This window comes from Triticum aestivum, chromosome 4B (genome assembly GCF_018294505.1).
Source record: "Triticum aestivum cultivar Chinese Spring chromosome 4B, IWGSC CS RefSeq v2.1, whole genome shotgun sequence".
NCBI lineage: Eukaryota > Viridiplantae > Streptophyta > Magnoliopsida > Poales > Poaceae > Triticum > Triticum aestivum.
Window position 1 is genome coordinate 28731258 of NC_057804.1, and position 10951 is coordinate 28742208.

The window sequence follows — 10951 nt, forward strand, 5'->3', positions numbered from 1 at the left end:
GGTGCCACGCTGCCCGAGCGCCGAGAGCACCGAGTCATTGTGTGGTATTCGTGGCGACTGCCAATTGACATCCACGGACGGCAGCGGTGTTGCGGCAACCATTTTGGGTTGCGGCAGGGCGGGAAACGGTCGGTTCGACAGAATCGGGTGGCGGTGTCCCGAGCTTCATCGACGGTTGTGGGGGTCACGACGGACATCCCAAGTGGTAGGAATGAGTGGCGCGGGGCGGCGGGGCTGGGGCCAGCGGAGAGAGTTGGCGAAGACAGCATGCGGCAGATGATCGGCTAGAGCTGTAGTGGAGTGGTGACGTTCCTGGCTACAAAGTTTCATCACGGGTGTTTGGGATCCCATCGCACCATTTTAGTTTTATTAGGGCAACTGCTACAGGTGGTGCAAATATGCAACGCTTGTAGCAAAAATTAGGGTGATTGTAAGTCTTTTTGGCACCATATAGGTGTAGGGGGTCTACTTAAGCTTTTCTTTTTGCCCAAAGTGGCACAAATAACAATCTTTTGGCAACGCGGCTATTTTACGTCATTCGTTGGAGATGCTTTAAAAGATGGTTGAGTTTTGACGCCGGTTCATCAAGCCTATCATAATCCTCTTCCTTTGCTCGGGTTTGGAGCCGACTATGTTGAGACGACATAGACGAAGTTAGTATGTTTATATTCGATAAATCGCGTGTGGACATGCAGACACGCGAGGTCGTTATCATCACCACTCATTTCCACATGATTCGTGTTACTCCAATACATTGATGTCGTAGAACGTTTTCTGGCCAACATACACTAATTGGTATAGTTCTCGTATTGCCTCTGCGCCCCAATAAATGACTGATATGGCAGGCTCACGCATTGAAACAATGGGCGCATTGACTAAAATTGATTACACGGCAGTGCGACGTAGCTCCCTGGCACGAGAGAGCTATTTGCACCAAGCTGCCAACTAAACTAATAATAGGTCATGACGCATTGGCTTAACTAAGCAAACGTGTTCATAATCAGGTGGTGGACATTGCAAGCTACTGCTTTGTACTAGGATCTCAACCAGCCTAGGAAAGGTCTCTCCAGAGTAGTGAATATTAACGAACATCTAACCTTTCGCCGTAGCTGGAGCTTGATGCCATGGCCAGCCTTTTCTCGCAACACCAGGTTGAAGACGTGGGTATAGTGATTTTTTTTCTTCTGTGGGTATAGTGTATTAGGTGCAAACTGCTAAGTGTTAAGTACTACATTGGAAGCCTGCACACTGGCAATAATCACACCGGCTCTCTCCACCCAGCATTGTTTAATTTGGAGTATTTTAGTTTCATCACATGTTTCAGACTACTGATTTACAACTAAAATCCTTATATGTACGAATTTCTTACCCAAAAATAATCAGTTGAACATCATTCTTCATGCTAGTTAACTCGAATCATGAAAAAAGTCAGTGCGCCACTAAATAAAAAAATCAGGCAAAAATTTATTGGAAAGTAAAAATATGTGTACACGACCTATAGAGAATATTGATACCTCACTGATATGAGTGAATGAGTTTTTATTTCACTGCTTTGGTTGATTGCAAATCTGCTCTATCTACTACACTAGTATTGTATTAGTCGACACATTAAGGCTAATCGTATGAAAGGTCTATTTAATCAATGCGTCAGTTATTAGCTATGTATCAACAGTTAAGGCTAATTACAGTATACCATTCTGTTTGTCTTGGAACCGTCATTATGAATAAAGCTTGTTGTGTCAGCATTTCATTTATTCATCTGCCTATTGATGAGTGACATATAAATGGAGGTCTGTCCACCTAATCACAATTCATAAGTGCCATAAAATGGGTGGTGTGCACGCATTGATACATGTCTGCAACGCAATGAACACACTTCGCGCGTTTGTTAGCTATGATGAGCCAGGGACCATGAGACTTAGTATTCACATTTGTATTCACTGTCGTATAGCCCATGTCTGTCATGTATTGAAAATAAAGCTATATTAAATACAGATCTCAAAGCACAAACATACGGATTGGATATGCTCCTCGCGTGGAACCATGTCCCAAAAATCCGCGTCCGTTTATATTGCACATATAAAAATTTCTTATAGGTACCAAGTCTTTTAGTTTCAATGATTTGATCCGCAACGGTGAGATGGTTATTTGCATTTTATACTTACTCTTTCTATAAAAACGTCATATATTAAGTTTCAAAGGGAGTACCAGATAGATATCAAGTTTTTTACGGTGCACATGCATTGACCACGAGTTAGGGCTGAAGGCGGCAGAGGGAGGAAGTCCGCAATGAAATTCAATACTGGACATTCATATTTGAGAAAACACCTAAATGGCGAAGCATAAGCAGCAGCAAGCGGTCCAATAGAGTAAGTGAAGTGGAATGAAGTAGCACCACACTCCACGAACACCGCATTCAATAATGATTAACTTCACATTTTGATTGAAATACAAGGGTAAAGAGCAAACAAAAATTGAGAATCACTGGGGGGAGGAGTCCCCCCACCTGAATATATTGCTCAAAAAGCGGCCAAAGCTAAGAGTCACACCTTGCGCTTTGGCTAAACAAGTTGGCCCTTTTTATGAGGGAAACTAGACCGAAAACCGTACGAAGTAGCAAGGGCAAATGAAGAAGAGAAAAAATAAATGGACACCCAGAACAAGGCATGCCTAGCTAGCTGAAGGACGATGTCCCTCCTTGGAGGCATCGCCTCATAATGCTCAAATACCTCGCCTACCTTGTTTGCTCTCTGGGAAAAACCCACGATCCAGCTTCTGGATCGGACGACGGCGTATGTCTTGGAGATGTTGATCCTAGCTGTTTACTTGAGGTCACAGGTGGTGTTTGGTCGGTATGAGGACTGTGGTTGTAGGTTGGTGTCGCGTGGTTAGTGGTGGTGGTGCGGCCGGCTTGGGGGCGGTGGCCGTTGTTCGGTGGTGTTTTGTGGGGTTTGGCAGCTGTGCCTTTGGCACCGTAGGGCGGCCATCTGTTTCCCTCTTGAAGGTTCACTCTTGTTGTTGTGGATGCTCAAGACCTTCCCATGGATGTCATTGTGTTGCGGCGAGCTTCATGCTCTTGGTGATGTATCGGTTCGTCTTTGCTCTTTGATGGAGCAAGATGTCTCCCCAACTAGCTAATCGTTTTAAATTTTTGTGGCGGAGCTCCCAGTCAAGGTTCGTATTCAGTTGCACTCGTTGTTGTGGATGCTCCTGAATTGTGTCATGGGCTCGGTGCGTACATACGCCAGTGCAGTGTGTTAGGCTACTTGTCAAGAAAGAATAAAAGCGCATAGCTTCTAACGTTCCACACAACATCTCTAGCAACAAATGTCAAGGACATAAGTGCAAAGAAGGTCTCTTTTCCAATATAAGGAAACATTCGATAGTATTTTTCTTCCCATTTGAACAAACTAGCAAAAGAGATCATGTGTTGCAACGAGAGGAACAAATACCACACTCTTCTAACCCAATAACCATGAATCAAGACCACAATAGGTCTCGTCCTTTCTTTTAACACATGGCATCCAATAGCCGAAGGTGGCCTCAGTGATCACACAATCACAACGTGTTTGATTGTTGTCAATCCTAAGACCTCTCTCTCTCTCTGTGTGTGTGTTTGTGTGTGCATAAGATGAGAAATCCGTTTCTTTTTCCCGTGATGTTTTAGCAAGGCATGCATGTGTGGTAATAGATGGTTTCTTTCGTCTCCAATCCTACTTTTGCTAAGGTGTTCATTTGTAATCCAGATTGGCACCGGTATAAAAGAAAGACGGATCATGCGCTATTGATTAAGTTGCACCCCAAATAGCATTCTTTTTAAATGATTAACGGGTAAAATAACGTCATATTCAAATTCTACACATTTTTCTAATCAAATTTCATATATAACATGTTAAATTGGGAGTTAGGGTTTAAAAGATATGGATATTTTTAAAAAGCATTTGATATGTACCGTGAGTTGATTAACCCAATTATCAGCGGCTTCCTACAAAAGCAAAAATCCGACTTAAAACTGACATGAGAATGATTACTAGAAACATCATGGGTTTTCTGTAAAAGCAAAAAATCTGGCTTAAAACTGAACTGCAAGTTGATTACCAGAAATATCAAACGGTTTTCTACAAAATAGCATGACGGACCAAAATATCTATTTCTTTTATTAGTATTAGTAGGTAAATATAGATGTAGTGTTCTGTATTTTGTTCGTATTTGATACCATCAAAGCAAATGACAAACTCTAGGAGCTTAATTAACATTGTTGAGTAATGCAAAATGTACGTAAGCAAGTCGGTCACCCATGCAAAATGTATGTAAGCAAGTGTGTCACCAATTTCACTCTTCTTTCGCGAGAATATATAAACACCACTAATTTTTGCTGGCTAATCATGTCTTAGGCATAAAAAATATATATACATCAGATCAAACTTAAACATATTTCTTGGAATCACATCGGTATCTCAGCCGCACATAAAAGGGGTGCTGCACCTAATTACGCGCGCAAGTTTGTCACTAGTACTTTTCACGCGGATAACTGTAATTTATTCATCCAGCAAGACGTATTCTAGTCTAGACACGAAAATACCAACCCCAAAGCATTGGATTTTTTTTAACAACCAAATCATCGTTCCTGACCAGCGTCTTGACATGTTACAGGCGTTGCACACATGGCGCACCCCGACACACTGTGGTAGTGTAGAATAATTATACTCCCTCCGTCCCAAAATAAATGTTTTGAGTTTAGTATAAATTTGTATTAGAGCTAGTACAAAGTTGAGACACTTATTTTGAAATGGAGGGAGTAGCAGGTAGTCAAAATTAGTGTTGCCAAAAATGCTATGGAGACAGTCGCCAACAAATATGGATGCTGAAATGATCGACTCAAAGTCAAAATCATTATCTTTGCAAAAAAAAGAAGTCAAAATCATTACAAAACAGTTTGCACAAATTTTCCTCCAAGTAGGACCCACCTATTATTGGGTCATTTTTTCTTTCCCAACAATCCCATAGCAAGCACACATTTCATTTCAGAGCAGGCACACATTCCATTCATAATAGGGCGGGCAAAAAATTAGCCGCATTGCAACTTAAAATCATAGAACAAGTAACTACTTTCTTAGAGCATCTCTAGCCGCGCCCCCAACACAGGCCCCCAAGGCGATTTTTTCGCGCTGGCGCCGAAAAAACGGCCAGTCGCGCTCCCAAAAGTTCGTTTTTCGCCGGTTTGGGCCAAAGTTAGTGCCGACGGACTCAGGCCGAACCCGGCGTGCCGGGGGGCGTCCGGAGGCGCCGGGGCGAGCGATTTTGGCGCGAACGGTGGCGGGCCTGCCTAGTCAGCGAGACGCCGCTTCATCGCCCTCATCGCCTCGGTTCCCATGGGAATCAATGCCAAGGCTGGCCAAGGCTGCCGCGCTGCCACACCGGTCAGCCTCCATGGATGCCTCACGGGCGGCGCAGTGAAGGCGCCGCCGACGCGTGTCCCGCCAGTTCCCGCCACGCGTCGCCCGGCATGCAGCCACCCCGCCCCCCGCTGGGCTATAAAAGGCGACCCCTCCCTGCCAGTGAACGACACAACCTCCCCCTCGCAAAAAGCTCTATCCCCACTTCCCGCCGACGAGCAAAGCAAAGATGGCCGAAAGCAGTGGCGGAGCTAGCATTTGACATCAGGGTGGTCCGACCCCCAATTTTTTTACAAGAAATATGACATGTGGACGTTCTAACCAGTTACCAATATCACATAGAAATAGATCATTATTGTCTTACAAACACACTAAAATTCTCAATTAAGTCTAAGTTTTGCATAAAGAAGCATACATAGTGCATACTATATGGACCATAATACATACCTTGAGAAGTTTCAAAAGACTATGTTTCTGGCCTACGCTTTTGCATTGCCATGAAAGTATCAATTATATCATCTTCATTCACCTCGGCAAAGGCATCCCTCTCAATGTATGTGAGTAGGCATTCATCCAAAAAAACTATCACCCATCTTATTTCTCAACTTGCTCTTGACTATACGCATGGTAGAAAATGCTCTCTCAAATTTGCTGTTGCCACCGGTAGAATCAATTCCAATTTTAGAAGCAAGTATACCAAATGATGAACTATATGTCTGCCTGATTGAACAAGCTTAACTTAACTGAGAGATCAACAAGATTTCCAAGGCCTTAGAAGTTCTCATCTTTTCTCATTTCATCAATATAGTTATCAAGTTGTAGTTCAAGGTGTATCAAGCCAAGCACTTGAAAAGTCTTTGGGGTAAAATTCAGCAAGTCTCTGTACCTTGTGTGCATAAAAACAAATGAGTTGGAGGGATTTAATAAGAATTCTTGAAGCAATACTAATTTGAGAAGCAAGTTTGCATACCTTTTGTGCATCAAAAGCAACAAATGAGTTGGTAGGATTCAAAGCAGACATACAAGCAACTCCATATTAATCTCATCAACCCGATTTTCAAGCTCTTAATTAATTTAATCAATGACTCGAAGGAAAACTTCTCTTCTCTGGCTTGCTCTTCAGCCACATCTTCCTGCCTTCTGTTTCTTCCCTATCTTCATAGCTTCTCTATGGAAAAGAAAAACAATGTCCCCCGTCCTCTTCATTCTTCAAAAGTTCTGCAATAAAAATTAGTTTCTATCAATAAAGCTATTGAGGCAGAAATGATGTGAAAATTATGCATGTGTTCATCAATTCATGATAGCATAGTGCAAAAAAGCAAATCCTAAATAAACAATTAGGGGGTTTCGGTACCTTAAATCGATTTGCACACTTGTTGGTTGCTGCGGTGCTGCCGCCGGAGACTGGCTACTGAGCGCCTGAGCGGCACCGACGGCCATCGGCTCTGCAGGGAGGCACAGGGTCGGACTCCGGCGCTGGCAGGGGCAGACGGGCGGCAGGGCCAGGCGACAGGCGGCCCGAGTCAAGGTAGGGGCGGGCGGGCGGCAGGGCCAGGCGAGCGTCGGGCGGGAAGGGGAGGCGGGCTGGGCTCCGCCGCTCCGGCCAGCGACCGGCAGTCCGCGAGGAACGGCAACGGTGAGCCGAGGGTCGGATGGCGTCGAGACGAGGGCACAAGGCGGCTGCAGACCTGCAGTGGACGAGACGAGGGGCATGGCTCCGTTCTGCTGCTGGATCAATCGATATGTGTTTTGGGCTGATTTTTTTTTCTGGCCCGGTTAAAATCCATAGGTATATAATAAACTGGCCCAACGGCCACCCTGTAGCTCCGCCCCTGGCCGAAAGGTTCCCAGGTGATGGCGCAGCGGCGAACGGCTTCGGCCGTCGACACCTCCAAGAGCTGGAGGCGCGCCTCCTCTACGAGTCCGAGTACCCGACGCCCCCTGACATGCGCGTGCCGGGGACGTGGAGGCTGAGCGCCGCCGGCGTCCCGGTGCCGCCGGTGCTCGAAGGGGCGGCACAGCGGGCGAAGATCGCCCGCATCCGCTCCTCCCTGACGGAGGAGCAGCGGAACGAGCCGAGGTATGCGCCCGACAGCGAAACACTATGGACGATGTACTTCGAGTGCCGCCGCGAGGAGCGGATCGTCTCTGTCAACGGCGTCATTCCCCGCGGCCGCCTCAACACTGAAGGACGGCGCGAGTGGTGGGGCATCCTCGGCCGCACCCTCGAGGCCGTCCTCGACCACATCGAGACCGGCAACGTGCCGCGCCTCGAGTACCCAATGCGGCCGTCCTTCTCTCGCCGCCGTGCCAGTTCCTAAACGCCGCGGCGAATGGAGCTGACGTCCTCGTCGTCGGGCTCCGGCTCGCTCTCCTCCGGCTCACCGGCTCTCCGCCCCGTCAAGCCAGAGCCGGAAGAGACACCGCAGCGGCGCCGCCCCCGCAGTGGCGCCCTCGTCATCAACGAGGGTGCCCGCCCCTCCCCGCGCTCCCTTCGCCTGGTCCGGCCAGAGCCCGAGCCAGGCTTGCTCCCTGTGAAGCCGGAGCACGCCGACATGGTGGTCCCCGACGACGGGGCCACCCTAAAATGAGCGAAGGAGGACTACGTCCGCGAGCAGGTTCGCCGCCAGTGCCAGGCGTACGCGGAGCTCCAGGCCTCGCGACGCGGCCGCGAGGAGGGCGGCGTCATCGTCCTCGACAACGACGAGGAGGAAGAGGCCGGGCCGTCCAGCGCCCAGCCACGCGTTGGCGACCCTGGGCAGGGTTGCAGCAGGGACGGGGCGGCTCCAACGGGGCGCGTGACGTCGACGACGACGACCACGGCGGCGGCGACTACACCCGCTTCTACAGACTTCTCAGCATGTAGATGGCGGGCAGTGGACGCGGAGTAGTGGCTAGCGGCGTAGTTTGCCGTAGTTTGCATGTTTTTACTTTTTTGTATAAATTTTAATTAAATTTCGCCGAGTTCGTACTAGATCGCTGAGTTTGCACAAGTTTTTACGTAATTTCGCCGAACTACTGGGGACCTGGTGGGCGACGACTGGGGACCGAGTCGTCCCCAAGCGCCAAACTCGCACCGGTTCGTCTTCAGACGGTTTTTTTTCGCCGTCCTGGGGGTCGAACGGCTGGAGATGCTCTTAGGTTTAGAACTAAATTACTCGCGGCTATGGTGGACTGAAAATACCTAGCCTAAAACTAAACTACTTGCCGACGTTGGACGTGCAGGCAGTAGAGAAGTTGTGGGACTTGCAGCTACGGCAGCGGAAACGATGGCGGGACTTGCCAACGTCAGAGACGCCGGCTTAGAATGAGGTCAGAGGACAAGGACAACAAAATCACCAACTACTCCAACCCTTTGAGAACTAAAACTTTTAGGACGACCATGATGATGTAGCAAGCGCCCTCCTCGTGTTTAGGTCTCTTAATCATCTTTTCCCTTTTTGGTGTCTTCAAGTCAAAAGGGGGAGAAGAGCTCTATGTAGGACCGTGTTGTGTGCTTGGGGAGACTGCAAGCCCTTGTTTTCTATTTGGTTCTTATGTGTGCTTACTTGCATTTGATTTTTCGTACTCATGGTTGTAAGGTACTTCTTATTTGTGATGTATGAGACTATGTAAACTAATATAAGAGCGTTTAGATCACTGTTTTAGTATTCTAAACACTCTTATATTAGTTTACAGAGGGAGTATGAGACTATGTGATGGTTATCACTGAAGTGGCATGGATACGTTGTTATTATTTCTTAGTTATCCATTCCTCGTATCATGGCATCTTATACATAGTATCTCATATATACTTGCTATCACAAACACACTTCTAGTATGCAACCTTTTTGTGCCGTATTGCTTATCTTTCTTGCCACATATTAGCTTCGTGTTATGCATCATTGTTTATACGGTTCACTCATAGCATTGCACTCATCTATTGATATAGGGGGAGCTCTCTTGTTGCGTGTATATCGTATTACAAGCTTATTTGATTTATATGCACACACCAAGGGGAGCTCCATATATCAGTAGTTTTGCATGACATCATTCATTGATTATATATGTTGCCATTCTCTAGTCGTATTGTCATCGATTCACCAAAAGGAGATTGAAAGTGCACTGTGTCCCCAATTGATGCGGAGCATCCTTCGGTCATCCCCATGGACCTTCCATTGTCTCACCAAGCACCAAGAGGACCCATGACTAGAGCACGAGCTAGAGCTCTTGAGACCGAGGTGACTTCTCTCCTTAGTGATATATCATACGATCCTCTCGAGACATGGCTACTACCTCAATACGGAATATTGTGTATGATTAGGTACCAAGAGGACCCTCCCGAGGATGCATATGAAGATGGTCAAGGCCCCAAGTCCACGGAAGAAAAGAACCAATGGAAGAAGGCAGGAACAACCCCCAGGCACCGGGCATCCGGCCTGTACCCCGGACATCCGGCCCCTGAAGATCTACACTACCAGGCCTCTGCAGAAGAAACTACAACGACCGGACATCCGGCCCCCCACCGGAAATCCGGCCTCCCGCCCGGATATCCGGGCAAGGCGTCCCGAATGCTCAGAAGATGACCCTGACAGACCAGACATCCGGCCTCCCCACCGGACTTCCGGCCCCTCCGGAAGCACCGTACATCCGGCCCCTCCGAGCGGACATCCGGCGCCTCGCGAACCACCGGACGTCCGGCCTGTCGCCCGGACATCTGGCGCCCTCTGCCTGCGCGCAGCTCCTCTGGGCCGTGACCCATGTATCCCTTCGTCCCTTTGACTATATATACTCCCTCATCCCGTACGTTTTAGGGTTAGCATTGGTTTAGCTCATATTTTGTGTGAGAGCCTTGCTCATCCACTTGGTTACTTCTCCTCGGAGCTCACGACCTCTTCGGAGAAGATCCCCCAAGCGGATTCAAGACCCCTTCAAGGGAAGACCCCCAAGACCTCCTCACGGAGAAGAACGGTTACTATTGTATCTTTCCTTTGTTGATTTTGAATCTTGTGCTACCTTATGTGTTCGGTGATCTAGCCCTCGTGTAATCAATCACTTGTCGGTTGAGTGTTTCTCTTGTTCTGCCCCGTGATTTCCCTTGTGTTCTTCCGCGCGTTCTTCATGTTTTCCTGTAGGATCCACTCCAAACGTGAAAGATCGTCGCCATAGGGTTCCGCCCTACATCATCTTGGTATCATGAGCCACGTTGATCACGTTTTTGAAGCCCCTACCCCGTGTTTTCTAGCTTGATTTTTTTGTTTTCGTCCTAAATCCGAAAATCCCCACCAAAAATAGCCCCAATTGTTTTTTTTGTGATTTGTTGGTGTGATGAAATTTTGTTGGATTTGATCCAAGGATTTGCTTTGCATCGAGTTGATGTAGCTTTTCCCCATCTCTCCCCGATTTCCATCCACCAATTCGTCCGAATTTTGCCCCGGAGTTGCAATTTTCCCGCGAAGTTCATCATGCTCGTTCCCGATCCAGGAGCCCGGACATCCGCCGAGTCCACCGGACATCCGGCGTCCCAAACATCTGGCCGCTGGCCCGGACATCCGGCCCCTGGCAGCAGCAACTCC